This window comes from Anopheles gambiae, chromosome 2 (assembly GCF_943734735.2).
Source record: "Anopheles gambiae chromosome 2, idAnoGambNW_F1_1, whole genome shotgun sequence".
Lineage (NCBI taxonomy): Eukaryota > Metazoa > Arthropoda > Insecta > Diptera > Culicidae > Anopheles > Anopheles gambiae.
The window spans coordinates 25,145,074-25,168,160 of NC_064601.1; the positions used below are offsets into that span (position 1 = coordinate 25,145,074).

Below are 23,087 nucleotides of genomic sequence, written 5' to 3' on the forward strand. Positions count from 1 at the left end.
GGAATATCCGCGACGCGGTGCATCAGCTCCGTTCTTTCACTCACTCTCTCTCTCTCTCTCGTTCGTTCTCTTTCTTTCTCGCGAAGGGTTCTGGTAGGATACATAATGTGTATATGTGTGTGAGAGAGGGAAAGAGTGAAGGAGAGAGAGCGAGAGAGTGCGACCGTGTGAGAATGTCGCCTCTTTGGATGGCGCTCTGTCGACGGCGACGGTGTTTATTGTTTATTTATAGTTTTACCGAAAAGATAACGATAAAAAGACGGAAACACGCAGTCTTGTCAGGAGAGACGTGTTAATCAAGATGAAATAGTTTGTAGTCTTTAACCGTATGTTGTTGCGTTTTTCAATGTGCAAAACAACAGCTCTCTTACGAAAAGGAGTGAGCGCTTTATCCACAGCAGTTGGACAGAGCGCCGCCTAAGTTAGCGGTTTCTTGCGATCCTCTCTTCCTCCCGGGTGGTTCCTCACCGGAAGCCCAGCGCCAGTGAGTGAGTGGGAAAGAGACACACTGTGTCCGAAAGTCGGTGTCCAGTATGTACATGCATGTGTGTGCGTGTGTGTGTGTAAAGAGTATTTTGTTGTTGTTGCAAAAAACTCCCTTCCCGTGATTCTTGGGAAACGCGGAGCCGGTGCGAGCGGTGCGTAACGTCCGAAACGCGCGCGCTATCGCAACACGCATCAACGCCAAACTATTCCACACGCCACCACACTACCTTCACCACCCTTGGATATCAACCAGAGTATATCAGCAGCACTGTGGTCAGTCCGAACCGACGGGGAAAGAAAGATTTTGTTTCACTCCCTCCGGTGGGCTCTATTTTCGTGGCAATTTGCCCGCGCCCCTGCTTATTTTCTTTTCCACCGTGCCCACCGTTGGCATTATTATTAGCAACTTCTTTTTCTTACACACCCCCACACACACACACACACACATACATATATACATGCATTAGGGCCAGTTCGAGAAACACTACCCTTAGAACGCACGCGATGTGACCGTTTATTGTTGTTCTTCTACTTTCCACGGAGTTGTGTTGTTTTGCTGTTGTGCCGGTTAGCGAACAACGTGCTGTGAGGAGCAATTCTTGGAAGAGGGGAATAATTGTTGAAGACACATCCTGCAGTCCTCGCGATACCATCGTCTCTGGAATGCAGATAGACGCTTAAAATTTAACGCATTTGCACCTCTAATGAGCGGTGGGTTAGCATAAAGGGGCTTCATTTTTATGTGCGCATCTCGCTAGCCCTATGTGTGGAAGCGCTCATAATGCCCGTCCATCCTTCAACAGTGCAGATGACAAAGGGAGCGAAGGAAGGAAACAAACAAAAAAAAAAAAAAAACACCACCCAAGTACAGCGAAAACACAATCCATCTCCCGCGGGGTCGCGCGTGTAGCCCTGCCGCGTCTGGCAGTGATGGCATCCTTTAGCGCGTTTCCCGCTGCTTTCGCTGAAATTGGCAGCGCAAGAAGGCGCACAAACAACGCGGCGGCGATGGTCGTCTTGGTCGTCTTCTTCTAGGCACTACCATCATTACGTTCCACATAGGACGCGTCCATCGCGTTGAGCTCGCGGCAGCATTGAGGGATGTCCAAGTTCAGCTTACATACGCGTGTGTGGTGCGAGCGCGTGAGGGGTGTCCTGTGGTGCGTTCGTGTGTTGTAGACAAGGGCTCTAACTCGTCCCCTCCCCCCTGGCTGCCCACCTTCCTGTAGAAAATTCGCGATTACTGGACGGTACCAGTGGCGAGCGGTCGAAAAGAAAGTCGATTCCCCGCGAGCACGACCGAAAGACGGCCGCGGAGGATGCGCGATTCGCAGCACACATTCGTCCACTTATGAGTCCACCACACCAACACACACACACACAAACACACACACATGTACGGTCGTATGTGGAGTGTGGGATGCGGGATGATGACCAGCGGCGTTTTCCCTAGATCCTTGTTCTTCGGTCGCTCGCCTTCCCAGCAGGTCCCAGGGAGAGGCGGTCGCGCGCGCGGTTCGCTTCGCCGATTGACGTTTTTCCAATATAAAGTACGTGTGTGTGCACGCGCGTAAGGAGAGGAAGAAAGCGAAGGAGGAGGAGGGTGATTCGCGCATTTCAGATGGCAAACGAGAGGGAGCCGATCCGACCCTCCGGGCAATTGTGTCGTGCGACGGACGGTCCGCTGCACATGTCCGTCGAAAAGGAGAGGAGAGGCATACCTTATACCGTCGTATCCTTACACACAGTATAGCAGGGGGGAGGGGGAGGAGGGCGGCAAAGGAAAAGGAAGGGGGAAGGGAGCGAAGTGAGCAAACGGTCGCACGGCGTGTGTCCGTTTTTGGCGAGGGAAGAAATCTAATGAGAATGGACGGACACGGCGGTGGAGTGACGGGGTTTGTGCGGAGTGTTGTGGTGTTTGTATTGTCATTTCGCTCCTGCCGCCGCGGTGGTCCGCCGGGCCGGTTTGCGCTGGTATTGGTGGCGAAGCGTTGCTGCACATACGGAAGGGGGGGGGGGGATGGATCGAAGGGCAGAAGAACGCACGACAAAGACGAGGCGAGAGAGCCCGAGCGTCGTGGAAATAGAGCGTCGCTCCGTGATGGTGGGTCGCCGGTTTCTTTATATCCCGTCCGTTCGGTGGGCCTGGGCCGACGCTGGCGATGTGCAAGAAAAGGAACGCGCATCGAGCGCATGATTATCACAAGGGGGTAAAGGGGCAGGGTTGGCTGGCACGAGAGAGCGGAGTGCGCGCGGGCATTTGTTGGCGGAGGGTGGACGGCTCGGTATCGTCCACGCGGATCGGAGATTTATGCATGTGTGTGAGTGGCGAGTGCAAGACAAAGGACGACGACGACGACGACGCTGCGTCCGGCTGTAGGATATGTCTCGAGAAAGCAGGAAAAGCCTGTAGAGAAACGGGGAACGGGAAAGAGGGGACGCAAGCGACGGCACCACCGCGCGTAAACAATGGCACACACATACACGCTCGTGGCACTCGTGGCAGGTTCGCGCGCGCGAAGAAATGACCACTCACACCCGGTGGCGCGTTCGCGAACTCCCGGGCGGCCGGGAGATGTTTTGTGCTGCGCGGAGAGATTTTTGAACGATTTTCTTTCGCAGTGAGAGGAAGGAAGGGATGAGGAAGAAGAGTGTGTGGAGTGGGAAAGGTTTTGATGTTTTGCTGTGCGCTGGGGGAGGCAGCGATTTGCACTTTTGACATTAAGCTAACGAACCTAGCGGAGTTGCTTGGGATCCAGCGGGTGCCGTATGGGGGCGAGGGACCATACATAATCTAGTCGTGTGAGATATTTTATACTGTTGTTTTTGTATGGTTAGTTTTTCCTACAAACACTTTAAATTTCATTCTACGTTTGTAAACAGATTAGTTTTAATTTGCAAAAGTGTTTTGTTAACTTTTATACACTTTGTTTTGACTATTAGGTATAAAAAATGAAGAAAAAAACCTTTTGTTAGAAGCTTTTCTTCATACAGGTCGTACAGTTTTCAAATAAAATTGGTTTTGGGTACAATAAAAAAAAGAAATCTTACCTACACATACAATCAGTAAGCGGCGTTCGATACATAAATCATTTTGTGATTTTATAAAGAAAAAAAAAGGATTTTATTTCTTTCGCTTTCCAACAAAAGGTGTTCTACTTTTTGCTATGTAGCTTGTTATTTGTTGTACTAACATCTTATTTTTTTGTTAAATCATTTATAGATAATTGTATATGTAATTGGATTTTAATTATTTTTATGAGAGTCTTAATTTAAGAAAATTTAGTCTTTTATCAAACTTTTATGAAAAAATACTATATAACTATATAACAATGTGTCAGAAGTGGCGGTGCCAAAGTTGCATCACATTACAGAAATAATTCGCCTTGTTTGCCTGTTCTCGGTCGGACGGAATTGCCTATGCCTTCTTCAGCCACGCGTACGATACTGTCAGGATACGTCTGCCATGCTTTACGCTGCCTCGGACAGCAAACCCATCAGTCGTCCGTACGCGTACGAGAGTCGCGGCGACGATGACGACGACGACGACGACGACGACCGCCGGGATAAATTGCATTGCCCCAGATGGGGAAGGCGAAGCGGGCGAAAGACTAACCGCGCGTACGTGTGTCTGCTGCCAGCAAGAAGGATACGCAAATATTCTTGCAAGAGTGTATCCTTTCGGTCACAATTTCGCAGCCGACTGTAGCCGACAGCGCGCCATCGTGAGCCTAAGCGGGCCGTTCGCCGGCCCGTGGACACTTGGCACTTGGGTACGATGTGGACGACGTGTACGAATTGTGTGTGCGAGCGCGTCCCCTAACAATTTCCTTCCCCGTTGGCTTTTAGTCCGTATTTTTACCCCGCTCCGGACTTCCCCCTTCCCCCTGCATTAACCCCTGCATCGCTGCGAATTGAAGCGAACCAACGTACCAACGGCGGCCTAATACTCGTTCCACCGATGGCCACCGGGTTAGCGAGATGAGTTGATTGCGTTCTCCCGTGCATGTGTGTGTGTGTGGTGTACCTATCTTTGGTCGTGTACACGCGAAGAAGGGTAAGATTAAAAGGCGACTCTCGGTCTTTGGAACGGTGGACGGAAAACACAAGGAACGTTCCGGCGCGCGGGATGTTTTTCGTCGATGCGGTCGAATTCGTCCGCGCACATGTTGGGCGTGAAGGGGGGAAATGAGGGAAACGGGTGGTAGGAAGAAATGGGAAGCTTTTTGCACCGGACTCCCGTCGTTCCCCGGGCGGATATTGAACGACGGCGCACACGAAACCGCACACGCCCGGCATGGTGGGGCGGGTAATCATAGACGCGACGGTGGAGCGAAGTAAAACGCCAACCGTATGGTGAATGAGATTAGAAGGCGGCGGCGGTCCTACGTCTATCGATGGCTGTGAAAAAGGGATAATCCACGAGAGTGACATTTCGCTGCGTATTTACTCGTGCACCAGCGCGCGGCTTGACTGTGGCGAAACGCACGTGCGCTGCGCCGTAAAGCACCATGCGTCTCCATCGGTGGTCGGTGGAATATATTTTAACGAATTAATTCCAACGCACCCGCTTTTGGTAGCACGAGACGTTCCCTTGGTTTCACCTTTGCGTGATGAAAGCGAAAAGAAAAATCATCTTTGGTACACCTATGCACACACACACACACACATACGCACACTCTGCACCGTGTCCATCCTTTGCACGCGCATGTGTCACACGCACATCGCGTTCGACGTTCCATTTGTCTTATCTCTTCTTTCAATTACCGCCCGCTGCTGACCATGCACACATCTTCTTCTTACCCGGTGGCTCACCGAGGTGGAGGGGGGAGTGTTGGGAGTGAGGGGTAAGGGTTTCCGTACGCGGGACAATTCGCTCGCTTTTCATCGCTATCGCATCGGTGAATAAAAGGGATGCGAGCAGATGAGCATCATACGCACACACACACACACACACGCGCACTCTCGTACACCGCTACAAACGCGAGGCAAGACACAGATAGGATAGGAGAAAAAAAAAACTTTGTCCCACGAGTGAAATCTTCCGTCGATGTGAAGGATTTGCTTGGTCACTTGTGTGCTTCGTGCACGCAAGGGTGGGTTAAGGGGATGGAGGGAAGGTCCAGGTTTCCGTGTTTTCTGTCCCGAGGTCGATCGATGCCGGCATCTTGGAGGCGGCAACACTGCGTCAAGGAAAACTCGCGGCTCATACACGTGGCTGAGGAAGGAAGGAGGGGGGGGGAGGAGATGAAGGGCTGGGTTATTTCTTTCTTTTTTAGGATTCGTTTGCATGTGTGCGAGGGTGAGTTTGTGTAGATTTCATTTCAAGATGCTTTTTGGCGAGTTTTTGTTTATTGTTTGGTTTGCATTTGTTTTTATTCCTTTATTTACGTTGCAAATATTCTACTTCTTTAGAATTTATTTTTTAAAACAAGTCCTTGTCGGTTATTCCTATAATATTCATATTATTGTATTGAAAGATGAAGTTAAAATATTTTTGTTTGTGAAATTGTCTAATTTTCATTTTGTGATAGAATTTAACAAAAAAAAGGTTAACACGTCTGCCAAAGCAAATTTTCTATAGCTAAAAACATACTTGCCTAATCTGTAGCAAAAAACAACATCACCCGTTGAAGGGTTGAGAAGATTTGGTTTTGAAACTGCTTACCTTCGCTTCAGCGCATCATATTTACGAAAAACGCTTTCCTACACGCGAGCACCACCCGTACGTGCGCGAGCAATTCGTGCGGACGGCGGCTCGGACATTTTCCTAAGACTTTCCCCCTGCTGCGGGCAAATGTGCTGCCGTGAAAGGGGTGGCAGTGGGTAGGTGGGGTAGGAATAGAGCATCTACCACATCTCCCGGACCACGCCGTGTGGACAACGGCGCTATGTACAGCTGCGGCTAAGACACCCAGTCACGTTGATTTTGTCCAGCGTGTGTGTGTGCGTTCCTTTTTTTTCTTCTTCTTCTGTGTGTGCTCCAACGTCCATCTCACTTTCCCCACTGCAAGATACGCACGTGCCCTCTCGCTCGGCACGTGTTTTTCTGACCAGCGCGCATTCACGTTAGTTTTCCCCCATCTCGCCCTCGCTTACACTCGCATAGCTCTCGCTCTGTATCTCTCTCTCTCTCTCTGTCTCTCCTCCCGTGAAAAACCCGCTCCCGTACATCATCCCATCCCAACAGTGCGTCCACTGACTTCTTCGGAAAACCCCCCGGACTAATACAGTGAAAAGATTTGCCGTGGTGCGTGGTGAGGAAAATTGGTCGCTTTGCCTAACTACGCGAAGGTTTTTCCTTACCGTTCGCCGAACCTATCTCTCTTTCTCTCTCTCTCTCTCTCTCTTGCTTCATGTTTTTCTCTCGCTCTCTCTCTTTATCTCTCTCTCTCTGGTACACATACCGAGAGCGAAACGCACCTATATAAACACAACGAAGTCCAGATATCAGCTGACCATTGGCCCGGTTTCACTCTTGCCTGCGCGGGGGATGCCCCATTAGGACGATCCTCTTTTTCCCACTTTTTGTGTGCGTGTGTGTGTGTGTGTGAACGTCCGACGGTGCTGGGTGGTGTTTTTCCTTTTTCCCGATGCCGACAACGACGACGATGACGACGGCGAAGGATGCCTTTGGCCGGTGTCGTCCTTCCGAGAGACTCACTTAGCAACGGTCGATGCGATCGATGGGAGGGGAGGGAAGGCTAGCAAAAGGATGCTTCATTTTCTCAAACGCTGAAGCGAAATGTGGGGGGGGGGGGATAAGAATGGAAGGAAAGGATACGCGCGGGCACACGAAACGCAAACTGACCAGTGAGTAAAGCTAAGAAAATGTGTGTTTGCTAGTGTTGGTTGTAACCGTGCCCGCTTTCGTACGTTTTAGAGAGTGCTGGGGAGGGAAAGGGGGAGGCTGCTGGCAGTTGGAGGGGGGTCAGTTTGTACGCTTGCCTACGTGTGTGGATGCTGGCTGGGCGAGGGCAGGGAAGGACAGCGGTGGGTTTCGTCGTTTCGTCGCTTGATTGGCGAAATGCTCTGCGATGCTGCCCGTCGCCTGGAGTGTGTAGGCGAAACAGCCGAACGATGACCACGATTGTCGGGTGGGTGGGCAGAGGTCGGTCCGAGGAGGGGGGGAGGGGGAGGGAGTGATAGGAGAGGAGTGGATGGGACAGATGGGACGTGGGCTTTAGAGAATGAAAACTCTGCCGCCCTGCCAGTAGGGCAGGGAGGGTGAAAGAACGGCCATGCATGGGATGTGTGTGTGTGTTTGTGTGTGTAGTGTCCATCTCGAGCCGTGCGCGACTTCTTCGTTCGCCGCTCGAGTGTGTGTGTTTGTATCTGGACGGTGAAGTTCGTTTTTCGATCGACGTTGGGTTGGGGTTTTTTCGATGCCGCCCGGGGAGGGATGTGTGCGTGTGCGGAGTGGGAAGGGATCGAGTTGTCGATGTCGTTTTTCGAAACATGGCAGCATGGAAGGGCGTATGGAATGAGGGGAATGCGACAGGGAAGGCTCACCGTTGGGGGTTTTGAGAAATTGTGTGTGTGTGTGTGTGTTCTCGTGGCCGACGCTAAGTAACACGCCAGCAGCAAGAACCCCGTCCGATGCGGCAGGTGCTTCAGCGAAAGAGTCCGATCCCGAGGGTTAGTAGGCTGTAGAAGGGGATAGGGGGGGGGGGGGGTGATATTTTTTGGCCCACCAGCTAGAAAGAGCGGGCGCAAACGCGCGCGAGAGAGAAAGTCAGCAAGAAAGCAATCGCGTCCGTCCGTCCGGCGGGAGCATGAGAGGGCGAGTGAGATTGCGCGAAAATTTCCACACTTTTGCAGACGGTGAGGCTTGACCCGTCTTCCCCTACTGCTGCCTACCGCCCCCCACCCCCCTGCTCTGTAGGCTAGAGTGAGATGGACGGAGAAAAAGAGGAACCTCTTTTCTTGGCGACGACCGTGTGTCGTCCAGCGCACGGTCAGCAAACGGCCGGCCCGCTCGAATGTCTCTGCAGGACATTCGTTCCGCCCTCCCACCTTGGTTTCGCAGCATCTTTCCCTCCTGCCCCGTGTCCCTCTCACACACAAATGCTCTCTCTCTCTCGCTTTTGGTCTCATTCTCGCTACACGTGTGGTAAGGGCACCGAGATTATAGATTTTCGAAATACCATCTCACGTTACGGTGGCGTCCGAGGCCTGGAAGGAAAGGCAAACTCATTTTAAATATTGCGTTTCGTCCTCGTGCCGGGTATGTGTGTGTGTGTGTGTGTGGGTTGAGGGGTTTCGCGGGCACTCTGTATATGCGTACGTGGGCATGTGGAACGAAAAACTGGTTCCTCCATCGTTTGTGGAATGGGGGCAGATGGAAAGCGGCACGGTGAGCGGCAAACTTGCGACTTGCGACGTGAGCCCGGGCCCTCTTATGTTGTCCCTGAGCCCTGACCCGGTGGATGGAGGTGGGTTTTCTTTCCTTCCCCACCTTTCCGCCTTTCCCCATTCCCCCAACCCCTTGCGCGTGTGTTTTTTGTTGTGCCGTTCCAGCGCCGTCCCCGGTAGCAGCTCCGTTCACGAAAGAGTATCCCCACGAGACGACGTCGGCCCTACGAGCATACGAGCTTATTTACCATCTTTTTAACCCACTCGCACCTTCCTTCGGCTCGGACCTCGGTGGTTGGGCAAGGGGGGGGAGGGGACGCTAGTTTTCAGTGGCCGATGGTGTACATAGATATGCGCCGCGATGCGTGTGCGAGCGGTGCGTGTGTTTTGGAAAAGCCGAGAGTACTCTTTTCCGCTCTTTTCTTCTTCGTGTGCGTGTGTGTGTGTGCGCTTTGTTTTGAGATGGCAATGAGCTTGCCGGGTGGGTGTGGGAGTGTGCTGGTCAGCTAGCCTAGGGTGCCTTTGCTGCGCGGGAGACGACCGACGTGTACCGTCTTGCAGATTTTCTTCCAGAACATGAATATCCTTTACCTCCCCCCCCCCCCCTCCATTTAGATTTCCAGCTCACCCAGGAAGCCCGTAGCCTCCGAGCGAGTTGTGGCTTATTGCGGATGCATTTCGGGGCCCGTTGTGCACGAGATGATGCGTGTATTGTGAGAAGATATTTCATCGACTTCCGGGATCGCTTGCGTCGTTCGCTGTGGCTCGGTGGCGAAGGCGCAGCGGCAACACGTTGTCCGGCGGGGTTAAGGCTTTCAGGCTCAGCGTTGCCTGCAAAGCGGGATTTGCAAGCAGGACGACTACGAACGACTCGAAGATATTCTCTCGTGGATCCCATTCTTCTCCGTGAACTAGCGCAATCGAACCTTTTGCTCCCGGCGTACGGACACAGGATCGTCGTCGAATCTTTTGGTTACAGCTGGGAGGATTTATGGTTTCGGTCCACTACCCCGGGTGGTTGGCTATTATTTCCGGCTTGGGACAGGGAGAGAGTGCTGGAGCGTGTTAACACACTGCACACTGTGGATTTGGTTTTGTGCATTGGAGTCGCTTGCGCTACGCTTTGGACGCGTGTGCCGCTGCGAACGTGCAGCTGGACGGAGAACAATCCTTTTTGGAATTATTTGAATGAATCAATAATATCTCATCGGAGGGCAGGGGTCCGGTTTGATTGATGTTTAGGCAATAGTTCTTGGGAGATGGACTTGCAATTTTGTTGTTAAATCATCATATTATGATATTATTTGAAATAACAACAATCGATCTCAATTTAAACAAAAAATAGGGTAATTTTATTAAATTAAAAAAAAAACAATAATTTAAACATACTTTTACTAGACTTTTTTTGACTCTATGCACCAGCGTTATGGCTAATTGCTCGTCCACCCTCAAATAAACCCTCGTTTGTTTAACTTCGCCTTCCCGGCCGGTTCCTCGCTTGCTGAGCTGCTCAAATCACCGTTCCAGCTTCCGCTTCCTTTTGGGCAGCGTCGGTGCGTGAGCAACTTCCGGGCGTGGAAGTGCGAGGGGCAGGCGTGCAGGTTGGCCCGATCCATCTTTCGCATTCGCCAGGCACGGAAAGAACGAGCTCGAGCGGAGAACCCCATTCTTCTTGGATCGATGTCGGTCGGCCTGCGCCTGGTGGGTGGTACAAGCGTTCGAGGTGGGTGGGCGTTGGGTGGAGGATGAAGCAAAAAACTAAGAACATGCACATCAACCATCGGGACCCATCGTCGTCGTCATATCCTCATCGTCGCCGTACAAGAAGTGCCCGTCGAATTCGTTTCGTCCGAGAAGGATATTAGCATACAGCAGCAGCAGCAGCAGCATCATCGTCCGCTCGGACATTGGAGTTCTTCTAGCTTTGCAACGGTGGTGGCTGGGGGGGGGGGGGGATGGTAGACGAAAGGATTGTAAGGATATGGACAGCTCGTTGCTAGGCAAAGCAGCACCAGGTTCAATATATACAATCACAAACACACACACACACACGCACATGCATGGTCCATTGTGCATATCTTTTTCGCTCGGACAGTGCGTCCTGGTGCGGGAGTTGCGTATGTGTTTGTGTGAGTGTGTGTTTGTATGATACAACGACGACGTTGAGCATCTTTTCTTTCGCATCCTTTTCGAAACGGGCAGGCACCAGGCTCTCGCTCTCTGACCACACAGGTTCGTTTTATGTACGGGGTGTCCTCTGAGCTGCATTTAATCCTCGCCACCTTCGCCAATCTTCTTCGCCGGGTGTCTGTGTATGTGTGTGTGCAGGCACAAAGTCGTCCTTTCTTCTCTTTCGCAAGCATCGACTGCCGGACTTGACTTGAGTCGAGGGGTTTTGCTTCATTTTTTACCTCACACATCCAGTTGCCCGTCCGTGTGTGTGCGAGGGTTGTGTGTGCAAGAATTTCGCCCATACTTGTTTTGTGCAAATAAATTTGCTTTCCTCTGCAGCAACTAAAAGGTACGGGATTGCTCGAAGGAAAGCCTACCGAGGGACGCCTTCCATCCTGTGGAGCGAATGTTTTGTACGCGATTCGAATGTACGTTTGCGAAGTGTAAGGCATTTTGGTTGCAAACGGGTGTACGCGATCATCGTCGGCATATTGGCGATTTTTCGTCTAACCATCGTTGAACTGCGACACGGCAGTGTATTGTATATTGTCAGTGTCTTGATCAAACCAAAAAAGGGAGCTAGAAAAGAATATTGGCAGACTCTGGCGTAACCAAGGGTACACACTTTTTTGTGAAATTGGAAATTTTTGCCTCTCCTGAAACCTGAAGCACAAGAGTTTTGAACAATTTGCAAAGAATTTGCAGTGCCGGACACTGTAAATTGCAATAGGGGAAAGATAAATTCAGGCTAATGTGGACTCTACCTTCTCAAGAAGGCATTTCATTCGCTCTTCTGAGGGGGAAAAGCCAATCTAGCGGAGATAATATGGCATTCAAAATGGGAACGCGAAGAAGTAAGGCGAATGGAAATTATTACGCATCGGCGCATGTAGCGATCTGAAACTTCCATCGCTAGCTCGTAAATCATTAATAATTCTGCGTTTCGTTAGTATGAATAAGGGAGATCGATTTGATTTGTATTTATTGCAAAAGTAATTATATGAGGTTTTACGTGTGATTCATTGCACAGTCCCTGGCAGTCAATAAAAATACATTAGCATATTTATGTCACTATTATTACTAAAATGTTCAGGACAGTTAAAAGATGAACTGTTAAATTTGTCACACTTTTATTTAATTAGATTTGTATTAGATTTCATTACAAACATTAAAGAACATACTCTTTTAGAGGTGTAACTTCACTTAATCACATAAAAGAAACCTTAATCTTTATACGCTGTTGTCGCGCTTTCTTCCCTAACCAGCACTGTGTGTCTGCGTGCGATCAGCTTTGGCCCAAACCCAGCCGGCTGGCGGGCGAAGGTTCACCAGCTTTGCAGGACGGTTCGGTTTTATTGAAACTGCACGCGGACCGCCGTACAGGGTGACAAATGGGATTGAATTCGCGGCTGCGTGCTGCAATGTCTGAAGGGGAATGCCATGCAGCTGGATAGATGGCCAATAATTTTAGCGTCTAGAGGAACAGCTTAAGCGACAAATTCCCTTGTGTGTAATAGCCGGTGTAGTACGGTGCAAACGTAATATGCGTGCGTGCGTGTGTGCCGTGTGTATGTGTTTGGAGTTAATTTTCGATTTTCCGCGTGCGCATCGAATGGGCAGAATTTACGAAGAAATAGAAAGGACAGCGTCCAAATCGATCTGTGGCAGCGCAAGAAAATCGCCAAAACCGGAGGGTTTGAATCCAGCGAGCCGGGACATTCCCGGGCATGAACGCTGCCAAAAGGGGGAAAATGTGCAAACGAAAGAGGAGAAAGCCAGCTTCGGAAGAGCAACAGCCCCGGGACTGGCTGTGTAAAAGGGGATTTTTTTTCTTTCAATTTCGGTTGTAGATGTTCGCGTTACACGTGTGTGGTTCGTCGTTTATACGCGCCTCAGGACAAGCGGGAGTGTTGGGATTGCCTTTTTCATTTCTTCTCTTTTCCTTCTCCGTCTCATACGCTTACACCCACACACACACACACACACACACTACAGTTGTGTGGACCATCGCGAGTTTTGCCCTCGCCAACGGTTTTGTGCGGTACGCGCCCGCATCCCGCGTCCAGCATTTTAACGATGTCACCTTGCGAGTCTCCCTCCGGTTTGACGGTCAGCAGTTTGTGCAAAGTTTTCCCCCAGGCGTTCTTTTTCGTGCCTGCCATCGCTGGCGGACGCAGAATGAAACCACACACACACGTGCACGCCGGGACAAAGCAGGCGGGAAGGGTTCGCGAAGCAAAGCACCTCCGTTGTGTGCGGCTGTGTGAGAGGCGGCCGTGATTAAGGAAACGAAACGCGCAGCCCGTAAGCAGGCGATGAAGATAAAGTGCCGGAGAAAAACTCCCGCTGCCCTTAGGTAAATCGGGGTAAGGATTACAAACAAAAGGACAGGATAGGACCGTACGGAAGGGCGGGAGGGAAACAAAGCGCAGGGAAACAAAACGGGGCCTGAAGGACAACACGGCACACCACGACGGACAGCAACAGCCCCCGACGGTGGTGGGCGTAGGATGGAAAATTTTTTCGCGACACAGGCGGGCCTGTCCAGTAACGTATCCTTTCTTCTGCTGTGGCAGGCCTTCTTCTCTTCCTGGAACAATTCCGTTGCGTTATTTCTCATTCCCTCGTCAAACGCGAAACTGTCGCTGTGTGTGTGTGTGGGTTGGTTTTTGTTGTGCCCTGCAGGCAGAAAGGCAAACCGTTCCGCAGTTTCACTCATTTGGCAAAGGCAGGGAAAAGATGCGACCAGAAGGCAACAAAAAAAAATGGAAGGAAAAAGATTTCATGTTTTGGGATTTTGAGACAGCGAACGGTTGGTTCGTCGCGTCCGCCCGCTCCGGGATGGAGCGAGCGAGCGAGAGAGAGAGAGAGAGATTGTTGTGCAGGAAAACATTTCACCTCGTTTGGCCACCATATGCCTACCGCTGCCTTCTTCCCTGGTTCTCAACGCTCTGTCAAGATGGAAGGCAAAATACTTCAACTACAGGCTATGGCGCGGCGACACTCGTACGCGCGCGTCCATATCGCAGCGCAAATAATGCGCCATGAGCGCGAACAAAAGGGTCGACCTTGCCTAGGAAATCTTGGAACGAGCGCCGTACGGGGGAGAAACAACAACAACTCCACAAAAAAGGATCGCGACGATGGACGGCGGACGGTTCTGCGTGTGCGTGTTTGTAGATTCTGCCAAAAAATATTTGGCCCAACTGGTCGTGGTCGCTGTATTGCAGTTTATGAGATTCACTCCCTCTTGCCGCTCGAAAGCAGAAAGGGAGCGGGGGAGTACTTTTGGGCTGGCTTTGGAAAGGCTCCCCCAAAACGTTTTTCTTGTGTGTGTGTGTGTGTGTGTTTGCACAGATGAGTGTCGTTGGCTTTGAGGAACTTTTGACCTGCCAGTGGACTCGAAGGACTCCTCCGCCGAAAAGCAAGGACTTTTGCGCCTAAACGTGTGCTTGTTTTTTTTTGCTATTGGACTTTTCCCTTTTTGCCCCTGTACTTGCCAACGATAACCAAAAAAAAAACAAAACTTCCACTTATATATTGAAAATGCTACGCGTTTTCGATGGCCGACGGCGTTTTTGGCAAAGGCTCCCTCGGCCGAGGGAAAACAATCTTCTCGAGCTGCTGCGGGAAGATTACGTGCAGAAATGGTTGACCAAAGGGAACGATGACGGGGAGAGCCCAAACAAAAAAAATAGGGAAGAATTCCAATACATTTGTGTTCGATTCCTACCGCTGCATGGAATGGGAAACTCGACGACGAAGATGCGAAAATGTACGCTTCATCTCGCAAGCGCCGGACAGACCGAGGGACAACTCACGCGGGGACTGTATTTTCTGTCACGTTCGGGGTTTCTGTTCTATTTTTTTTTTTGATTGTGTGTGTTCTATCCAGCGTTTGGGTTGGCCGTTTCTTGCCTTGACGGCCATCAGAAGACATCGCTGGACATCATTTGAGCGCTTTTCGATACGTTCGAACTCGGTAATGTGTTGGCTCCTTCCCGTAGTAATGTCCAGCTTGTACGGAAACGGACGCAAAATATTGACAAGTTTTTGTTTCTGGATGCTAGAGTGGTAGCACACAGTGCTGAAATTTCACCTTTTTCATCTACAAATTGGAAGATTACTTGGCAGCGGTAAAAGAGCGCACAAAGCAAGTACACACAACATTGTTGGAAGATGCATACCGACAAAAAAGGATCCCTATTTGCGTTCCAAGATCGCCGTAACAACATGAAAGCAACAAATGCTGTTTTTTAGAAGAACCACTAATTAGGACATATTGTATTTCAGTGTCCTAGCTCGACCCCAAAAACAATTCTACTATACTTTAAATTCGTGTTTAGAGGCTTTTGTATAGAGCAATTGTTGCGAAAGAGGGAAGACAATCTTGCTAGAGTTGAAGATACTATGACAGATTCCAATATATTGAACTTTGATGTGTATTCCACAAATAAAGTTCAGCACTCGCCTATGAAGCCACACAGCGTCTTGCGAGCATCCGAGCATCCATGGCAATCATAACTGTCAAGCCTTAAAAAAGCGGCAACGTGTCATTTTTGCATGCTGCACCCGATACCTTCTTAAACCACCAGGACCAGGTAATGTTTACGAGTTTCTCGTCCTCTTGAGCGCGGAGTGCATCCTCCAGGCAGGCACCCACTTCCTCCGCTCCCCCTACCAACCCAGCCGTTTTGCGCGCAGGACATTTTGGGAAAGAAAAAGGTGCTCTGTCAGCGCGAGTGAACCGCGTGACGACGGGGCGCGCGACATTAGGCAGAGCCACAAACGCACGTTTCAGGCCGCGCAGTCGTCCCGCTCTTTTTGCGTCCCTGTGTGTGTGTCTGTGCGGCCCCGTACCGTTGTTGTTGGCGTATTTTTGTACGTGCCATTTCCCAAGTCGGCGGGTGTCCTCGGCCAGCTACCCTGCGCACGGTTCGCGATTAGCCGAGGGTTTTCGGTCGACCCTCGAACCCTCCCCATGCCATTCCCCCGTCTTCTACACCGGGGTGCAGGGTGTTAATAGGCCGTGAGTCTGCGAAATTTTGTGGGCCCATTCCTCTTCTGCCCGTCCTTCTGCAGGATGGACGATGCAGTAAAGGAGAGGAAGAAACCGGCCTAACCATTATCCCGTTTGTGCCTGGCGGAAAAGAGCACCCAAAAACCCCGTGTGCCGGTATACCCCATATGTGCAGCACACCACACTACCTGGCCCGTGCATTGCCGTCGTCCCCTGGTGCGAGGGACGTGACATTGCCAGTGCCCGTCACGGGTGGTAGTGGTGTTGGTGGTGGCCATAAAGATGCATTGCACCATTGCACCCCGCGGAATCACCGAGGGAAGGTGTCAGTCAGAAAGAGAGAGAGAGAGAGAGAGCGAGGAAGAGCGGATGAAACGTAGAAGGAAAAGATAAAGGCAGTGTACCCTGGTCGGGCCCGAGGGGGCGAGAAACTTCTCAGAATTGCATTGCCAGGCCGCCGAAATCGCTTCGCCGTCGTCGTCGTCGTCGTCTTTTGCGCCGCACTTTTGGGAAAACTCCCGCGGAGACGGCGAAACCCCGGAATGTGTGCCCGGAGTCCTTCGGTGGGCAATTTGGCCGGGAGGAAGCAGCAACAACAACTACGCATACACTCGCATAAACATATACACGCACAAAAAGGATCGATACGCGACCAATAGGCGGCGGCGTCCCTTTCGGGTGTGTTGTTCGAGCCTTCTGCAATCCCGCGCGCTTGAAAGGCTTCGACGAACGATGGCAAAAAAAAAACGGGAACGGAACCCATACCGCTCCGATACGCCGAAATTCGAAACCATCCTTGTCGATGGTGGTGGTGGTGGTGTCGGTGGTTGTGTGTCCCTCTTGTTCGGTGCAGCATAATTTTAGCGATATTTCACGCACACCCCGGTGCAGCGCGGGAAGAATGCGCGGCGGTCGGCCGTCCTCAGTGCTTGCTGGCAAAGCACCACCACCCGCACAAGGACCCTCCTGGAGTGCTCTCCGATGTCCTGTCTGCGCTCTGTGTAAGAGAGAGAGAGAGAGAGAGAAAGAAAGAGAGAAAGAGGTTATCTTCCGGTTTGCACGGGAAACTGCGTGCGATCGCGCCACAACCATCCTTTGCGTACCTGAGTGCGTAGAAGAAGAAGAAGAAGCAAAAAAGGTGTTTGCAATTGAGCCTTGCGGGAGTCGCTGGTCTTAGGGGAATATCGCTCGGAAGAAGGTTTCCTTAAACAGCTCCTCTCCGCGGTGCTGTACGACTGGTTATATCGGCACAGGGAAAGGAACGGCACCTGAAGGGCATGGTTTTTGCCTACAAAATCCGCGCCCAAAACCTCGCAACCGTAATCGCTTGTAGCGGAAAAAGGAACAATTCTTCCTTTTGTTTTTGTTTTTGGCCCTAGAGATTATTTGTGGTGCTGCTTTTGGTTTGGTGTGAGTTGATTTATACTGCTGCTTTTATGAGCGAGTTTTCGGCGAAGGTTGTGTCAGGGTGTGTGTGTGTGTGTTTGCTTTCACCGATAATTAGCTTTTCGTCCTTGGTCGTCCGGTGGGTTTGGCGGGCAGGGGGTTTATGGTACGGCTAGCTTTCGGGCTAGCGCGCGAGGGCGAATAATCACGCTGACGTGACTGATGCAGCGTGTCGAAAACGGGCTGTCGAAAAGAAATGTCCTGCTGTGAGAGTGGAAATGAGAGTGGTTTCTTTTTTTTTTGTGTGTGTTGGCCAGCAGTGCTTTTAAAGTTATTGAAAGCTTCTTTTAGCGTTAGAGCAGGTTTCACTTAAATAATTTAAATTAAATAAGAATAAAACAACTTATTCAGAGTGTTGAAAGTTTTACTTAACAGCTTGTTTTGCTTTAAGTGCGTGAGTTTAGGCAAATGGCAGTGCATTATGTACATTATTATATATATTTGTTTATTTTAAACATTCACTTTTATACAGTCTTTCTCCCAAGTTACGCGAATAATGCGTTTCAGGGAAAACTAACGTAACTTGGAAATTCGCGTTTGTCTAATGTTACTTTTTTCAGCCAAAATATAGTTAATAAACAGTTATTTTTGATTTAATATAGTTCTTTTATGCACTTAATCCATACAATTTGTGTAGCATATTTGGTTTTTATCTAAATTTCAAATTGTTTTGCACTTGTTGGAGCAAATTGTCCCGATTTGACATATGAGCTGTGAAAATTAAAAAAAATCGGGTAACTCGAGTGTCGCGTACATATGATAGGACATATGACAACATATGACGTACAAGACATATGACTCTAAACAGTCGAAGTCTATAAAAGAGAGAGTAAGCCTCTGAATATGCTGATTCAAACAAGCGTTTCAACGACATAGGATGATACATCACCTCTCGTCAAATAGAAGAAGAAGAGTGTCGTGTAGCTTGGGGAAAGGCTGTACCACTTTATTAATATTTTGTTTCAATGTTGAAAATGTGCAGAAAGTCTACTTACGTATCATATCGTTATCAAAACTCTTCAAAGTTTTATTTGTCGAGAATCGCATGATATTCCTTTTAAATTTCAAATTTAAATTGAATTCACTAAATTTCTATAAATTAGTTTTAATATTTTTTATAGAATTATTTAAATACATTTTAATTCCCATTTCAGAACAGATTACCACCACTATCACCGGCGGTCGGTAACTCTCTGCAAAACGCACTTTTAAACGATCGGTTCTAAACAACTAATCCTAGTGCCGCTAATGATGTCCAGCCTGGCCGCCGCCGTCAGTGTACCCACCCGAACGGGCAACCCACACTGCTGCTCTCCTGCCGCGCGTTTTGACTTTTCTAGTCACGATAATTGACGCGAATAGTCAGGAGATTAGGCGGCTTGGATAATTTTCAATTAGTCAATTATGAAAGCATCATTTCCTCTCTTTTCCCATCAAATTGCCACCGTTCCAGGAGGAGGAGGGTGGTCCACACTGATCAAGCAAATGTCCTTTTAATCAAAAAATGCTGGTGCACCCGTGTGCCGCCGGGGAGGGGGAAGTTATAAAGAAAGGGATAAAAAATATTCCATCATTCCCGGCCGCTTCTTCCCGCTCGCCATTCCAGCACTGTCGGTGTGTTTTGAATCTCCCGGGCAGCATTTTTAGCAACAGTAAGGGAATGGGACAACGTCAAAATCTGGCACCCACTCTCCGCCATCGCCCCGCAGCTGTCGCCCCGAAGTAAACCCATCACACAGAGGGGCAATGCTTTGTTGGTAGTGTCGATCAAACGCTTCCGTTTCGGGACAGTTTTTGTTTTGTTTTCGTTTGCCTGTTGTATCATATACTTCTGTATGTTTGTATATGCTGTTCCATCCTTGCTTTCCGTGCGACAACAAATCCGTGCCACATAGATTCATTTTTCGAATGCGTTTTCAATCTTCCTGTTGTTGCAGTTGGCTGTTGGGCTGTGTGCATTTGACGTAGGCGAGCTGCCGAACCTGCCGGCCAGAGACAGGAGGGCAATGGGCGAGTGAGGGAGGAAGCGGGCCGATAAATAGGAAAAAGGAGCAGCAGCAACACAAAAAAATCCTTTTTGCCGCTTTCTGTCATAATTAGCACTCCCTCGGCGACGTTCGCATGGGGACGTTGCGCATCTGTCATGTCATGGATGGTTGATGGCAGGATTGGCAAAAGAAAGCACAGAGGGCAAGAGGGACGGGTCGGGTTTGTGTGTGTGTGTGTGTGTGCAGCCGCCAGGCTCAGTGCATCGGTGGTGCATCGGTTGATCGGTCGGTGGTTGCGCTGTGTTGTTTCTCACTCACACACACTAAACACGGGAAAGGATATCAATCGAAACGAATTAGCAAAATGCGTTTTACTCGCTATAGCGGAAGCTGCAGTTCCCGTACCGGGCAACAGGCTGTCCATGGGGATAGCTAACACACACACATACACACACACATTGAAAAAGAAAAAAGCGGACCGCTCAAACTCATATCCCGCTCAAAGTGACACGGACACTAACGTGACGTAATTAAATGATTCGAATATGGACTCAAACGCTTGCCGAGCCTGGTTTTGATTTAGTGGACCTTGTTTTATGTTTCCTTACTCTGTTGCATTGTGTTTGGAGTGTGACACGGTTTGGGAGTAATGTGCGTGCTCGCAGGACTTTTAGAACACGATGGAAAACTGTGAGGAAGTAAACAAACTGGAACCGTTTCTCACTTTCTGTTGGCCTGCTCGAGCAAACGGCGAGTCGCATTAATTATGAATGGTGGGTCCATGAATGGTTTTGAATCGTACAACACACACACACACACACAGACACATACACTAGCACATATTTACCTCAACCGAAAACGTCTTGAGCAGCGGTGCCGGTAGCGTACGTCTTGCGGCGGCTACCAACTGTCTGGCTGCCACTTGTTGCATTCTGTTTCGTTCCTTGGAAGACCCCTCCATCCCTCCGCTCAGCCTCACCGGCAAAGTAGTGCTCAAGGAGCGGAGAGGGAGTCAATTTCGTGTTTTTTTTGCCGAGCGTCTTGGAATGTTGATACAGCATAAATTTTTATTATTATGTTCCACCGTTCTTCCCCGCTTGCTTACTGCTTGGGCTTGGGATGGGGGACATTGTACCGTTTCCTCCCAGAGCACGTGCTGGCGGGCAGGGAAGATATGGCCTTTTTATGATTCCTTTTGATTGCCTGTGTAGATTTCACTCTCTCTCTATGTGTGTGTGTTTGAGAAAAACGAGAACTTCGCAAACGCTGTATTGTTTTCTTGCGTTTGCAGTGGAGCCTACAAACGTGGAGGGATGCTTTGCAGTTATCGAATTAAACCAATTAAATAACATTTCCTGGGGGGAGGATCAGGAAGTTCTTTTGTCTCTTTGCCGCACTCTTCACGTGTTTTGTGTAGGGAGGCTCTGATTTACTTTCCCTTTTTTGCCCTTTTTACCCCAATCCGGTAAATATTCATCTAATTTTAACACACCATCAATTACATTAGAAAGATTCCGGGGGAAAGCAGCGCATCTAACACGCACGGACACACACACACAAACACACACGATAGCAAATAGATACCTAAATAACCACCAACACGGGAACAAAAGGGAAGCGGTGAACCAAATACTAGCCAAACTTCCGTTTTACGATGTGCCGTTGACATTGACCGTTTGGGAGCTGAAAGGTGGTTGTTGGAGGGTGATGGTGGTGCAGTGCCGATGTTGTCTCGAGCCGGAGACGAACTTAAGTTTAACGCCCTCCCACCCCGTTTCCTTCCTTCCCGCCGGCTCAAGCGTCCCCTTCCCGAGGCGAGCCAGCTTTACGAGAATATTTTTATTTGTTTATTCATCTTACGTCTTACGGCAAGCGGTACTCTCCCTCCACCTGCTTTCTTGCCACTCAGGCAGTTTCTGCCACACTCCTGGAAGCAGCAGCACCAGAGTCTCCTTCCTTTTCCGTTTTGCCGAGCAAACCGAGCTAGTGGGGCCTGACATTGTGTTTCCGCTTTCTTTGCAGGCACTATACTTCGTCTTAGTCATCTTCCCAACGGCGGGTGGCCGGGCGGGCGGACGGGGTCCATTCATCTTGCTTCGGTCGTTTCTTATCCTGTGATTGTAACCCAGACGTCTTGAAGGGCTGTGTGTGTGTTTGTGGATGATTTTATTCGCAGCTTCCTCTGCACACAGCCACAGAAACGACTCTTTTATTGAGCTGTTTTACTCTTTTCGGATTTTTCCCCGTCTCCGGCTAAAGAGAGACAGAGAGGGAGAGAGTGAGATGGTGCTTACCGGTCCGAGGGAGCAGCTGATGTGGAGGAGGCTGGCCCCGGGTTGGTTGTGTTTTATTTGTGCTTCCTTGCCGCGCTCCCTCTGCCGGCAGTTATTATTTCATTCGCAAGGAAGAGCGGAAACCGTCTTTGGCTTTTATTTCTTCCAAGTTTTTACCGTTCTGTTCTCTCCCGTCCGTCCGTCCGTTCGGTGTGTGTGTGTTTGTGTGTGTTCGGCACCGGGGGGTTGGCCCTTTACTGCGTCGTTTCGGTGTTGCTTTTATTATTATGTTATTATAGAGTTTATTTGCAAAGATTGGCAACGGGGCCCCCACCGTACCCTGCGGTTGCGGCCCGTTGTTCCTTCTTGTCCGGGTCCCTTTTTTTTGCTTCTTCGTTCCTTCTTTAGCGAGAAGGGCTGCGCCACTTCAAGACGCCGCTTTCCAAGTGTGTGGCTGCCGTTCGTACTCAGCATCCGCAACAGGAAAGCGCTTCGGGTAGGTCAGTTTCTAAAATCGTACGCTCTATGTATATTATAAACATACACACACACACACACCAGTAAAGATAGAGAAACAGAAGCTTCCGAAGGTATCAGAAAGTCGGCAAAGGGGATGTCGTTGCAGAAGCAGAGAGGTTGAACTTGAGTTCCTTTTTTGTTGCTGGAGAGTAGCTTCTTTTGCTCAGCTTCCCCCTTTCCCCGAACCATCCACAGCCCATCCAGTTGATTTCTTATGCTCGTAAAGCACTAAAGCAGTGCCGGAATGGGCAACGAAGTTTGGCTTCATTCTTAAGCGAATGGAGAGATGGGGGCGGAGGATGTGGCGCGGTAGGTAAGATTTGCTCCGCTTTCTGAATGCTTGTCTGGAATCGGGTATGAGATTCTGGGGGAGGGGGATATCGGGGGGACATACACACTTGCAGGTGGGTTTGTGTGTTGTGGCATTTCTTTTCTTTTATCGCTCCGGCCAACCCAAGGGCTAGTAGTGGGTAAGAGCCGTAAGAAGAAGCAGAAGCAGGCGGGAGAAAATAAAATAGACGAAAGATAAGACGAAGTCCGCTTTGGCCAAACAGTTCGTCTGGGCCGCCCTTGCCTTACCACTCCACCCCTCCACCCCAAACAGCACGCTTCGGTCGGAGGAAGTTTCGTCTCGACGGGCTGCTGAAGGAGCTGATTTTTTTATGTGTTTTCTTTGGCTGGAATTATGCTATCTTTTGCTATTCATTGCCGAAGCGGGTTCCGGCGGCCCGGGAATGGCTGGAGCACGGCGACGATCAAATGGCAATGAAAGTGAAAACGACGCCGTTAACGGGCCAAGGCGAGTAGTAAGAACTTTTCGTGTCCGAG

The 23,087-nt window shown here is 49.9% G+C and overlaps 1 protein-coding gene across 1 annotated transcript in view; it reads left to right on the plus strand.

Annotated features, from left to right (window-relative positions):
- The window catches only part of LOC1273285 (coiled-coil domain-containing protein lobo), a 168,774-nt gene that overhangs the window by 21,859 nt on the left and 123,828 nt on the right, over positions 1-23,087 (plus strand). The gene's annotated exons all lie outside the window — the stretch shown is intronic.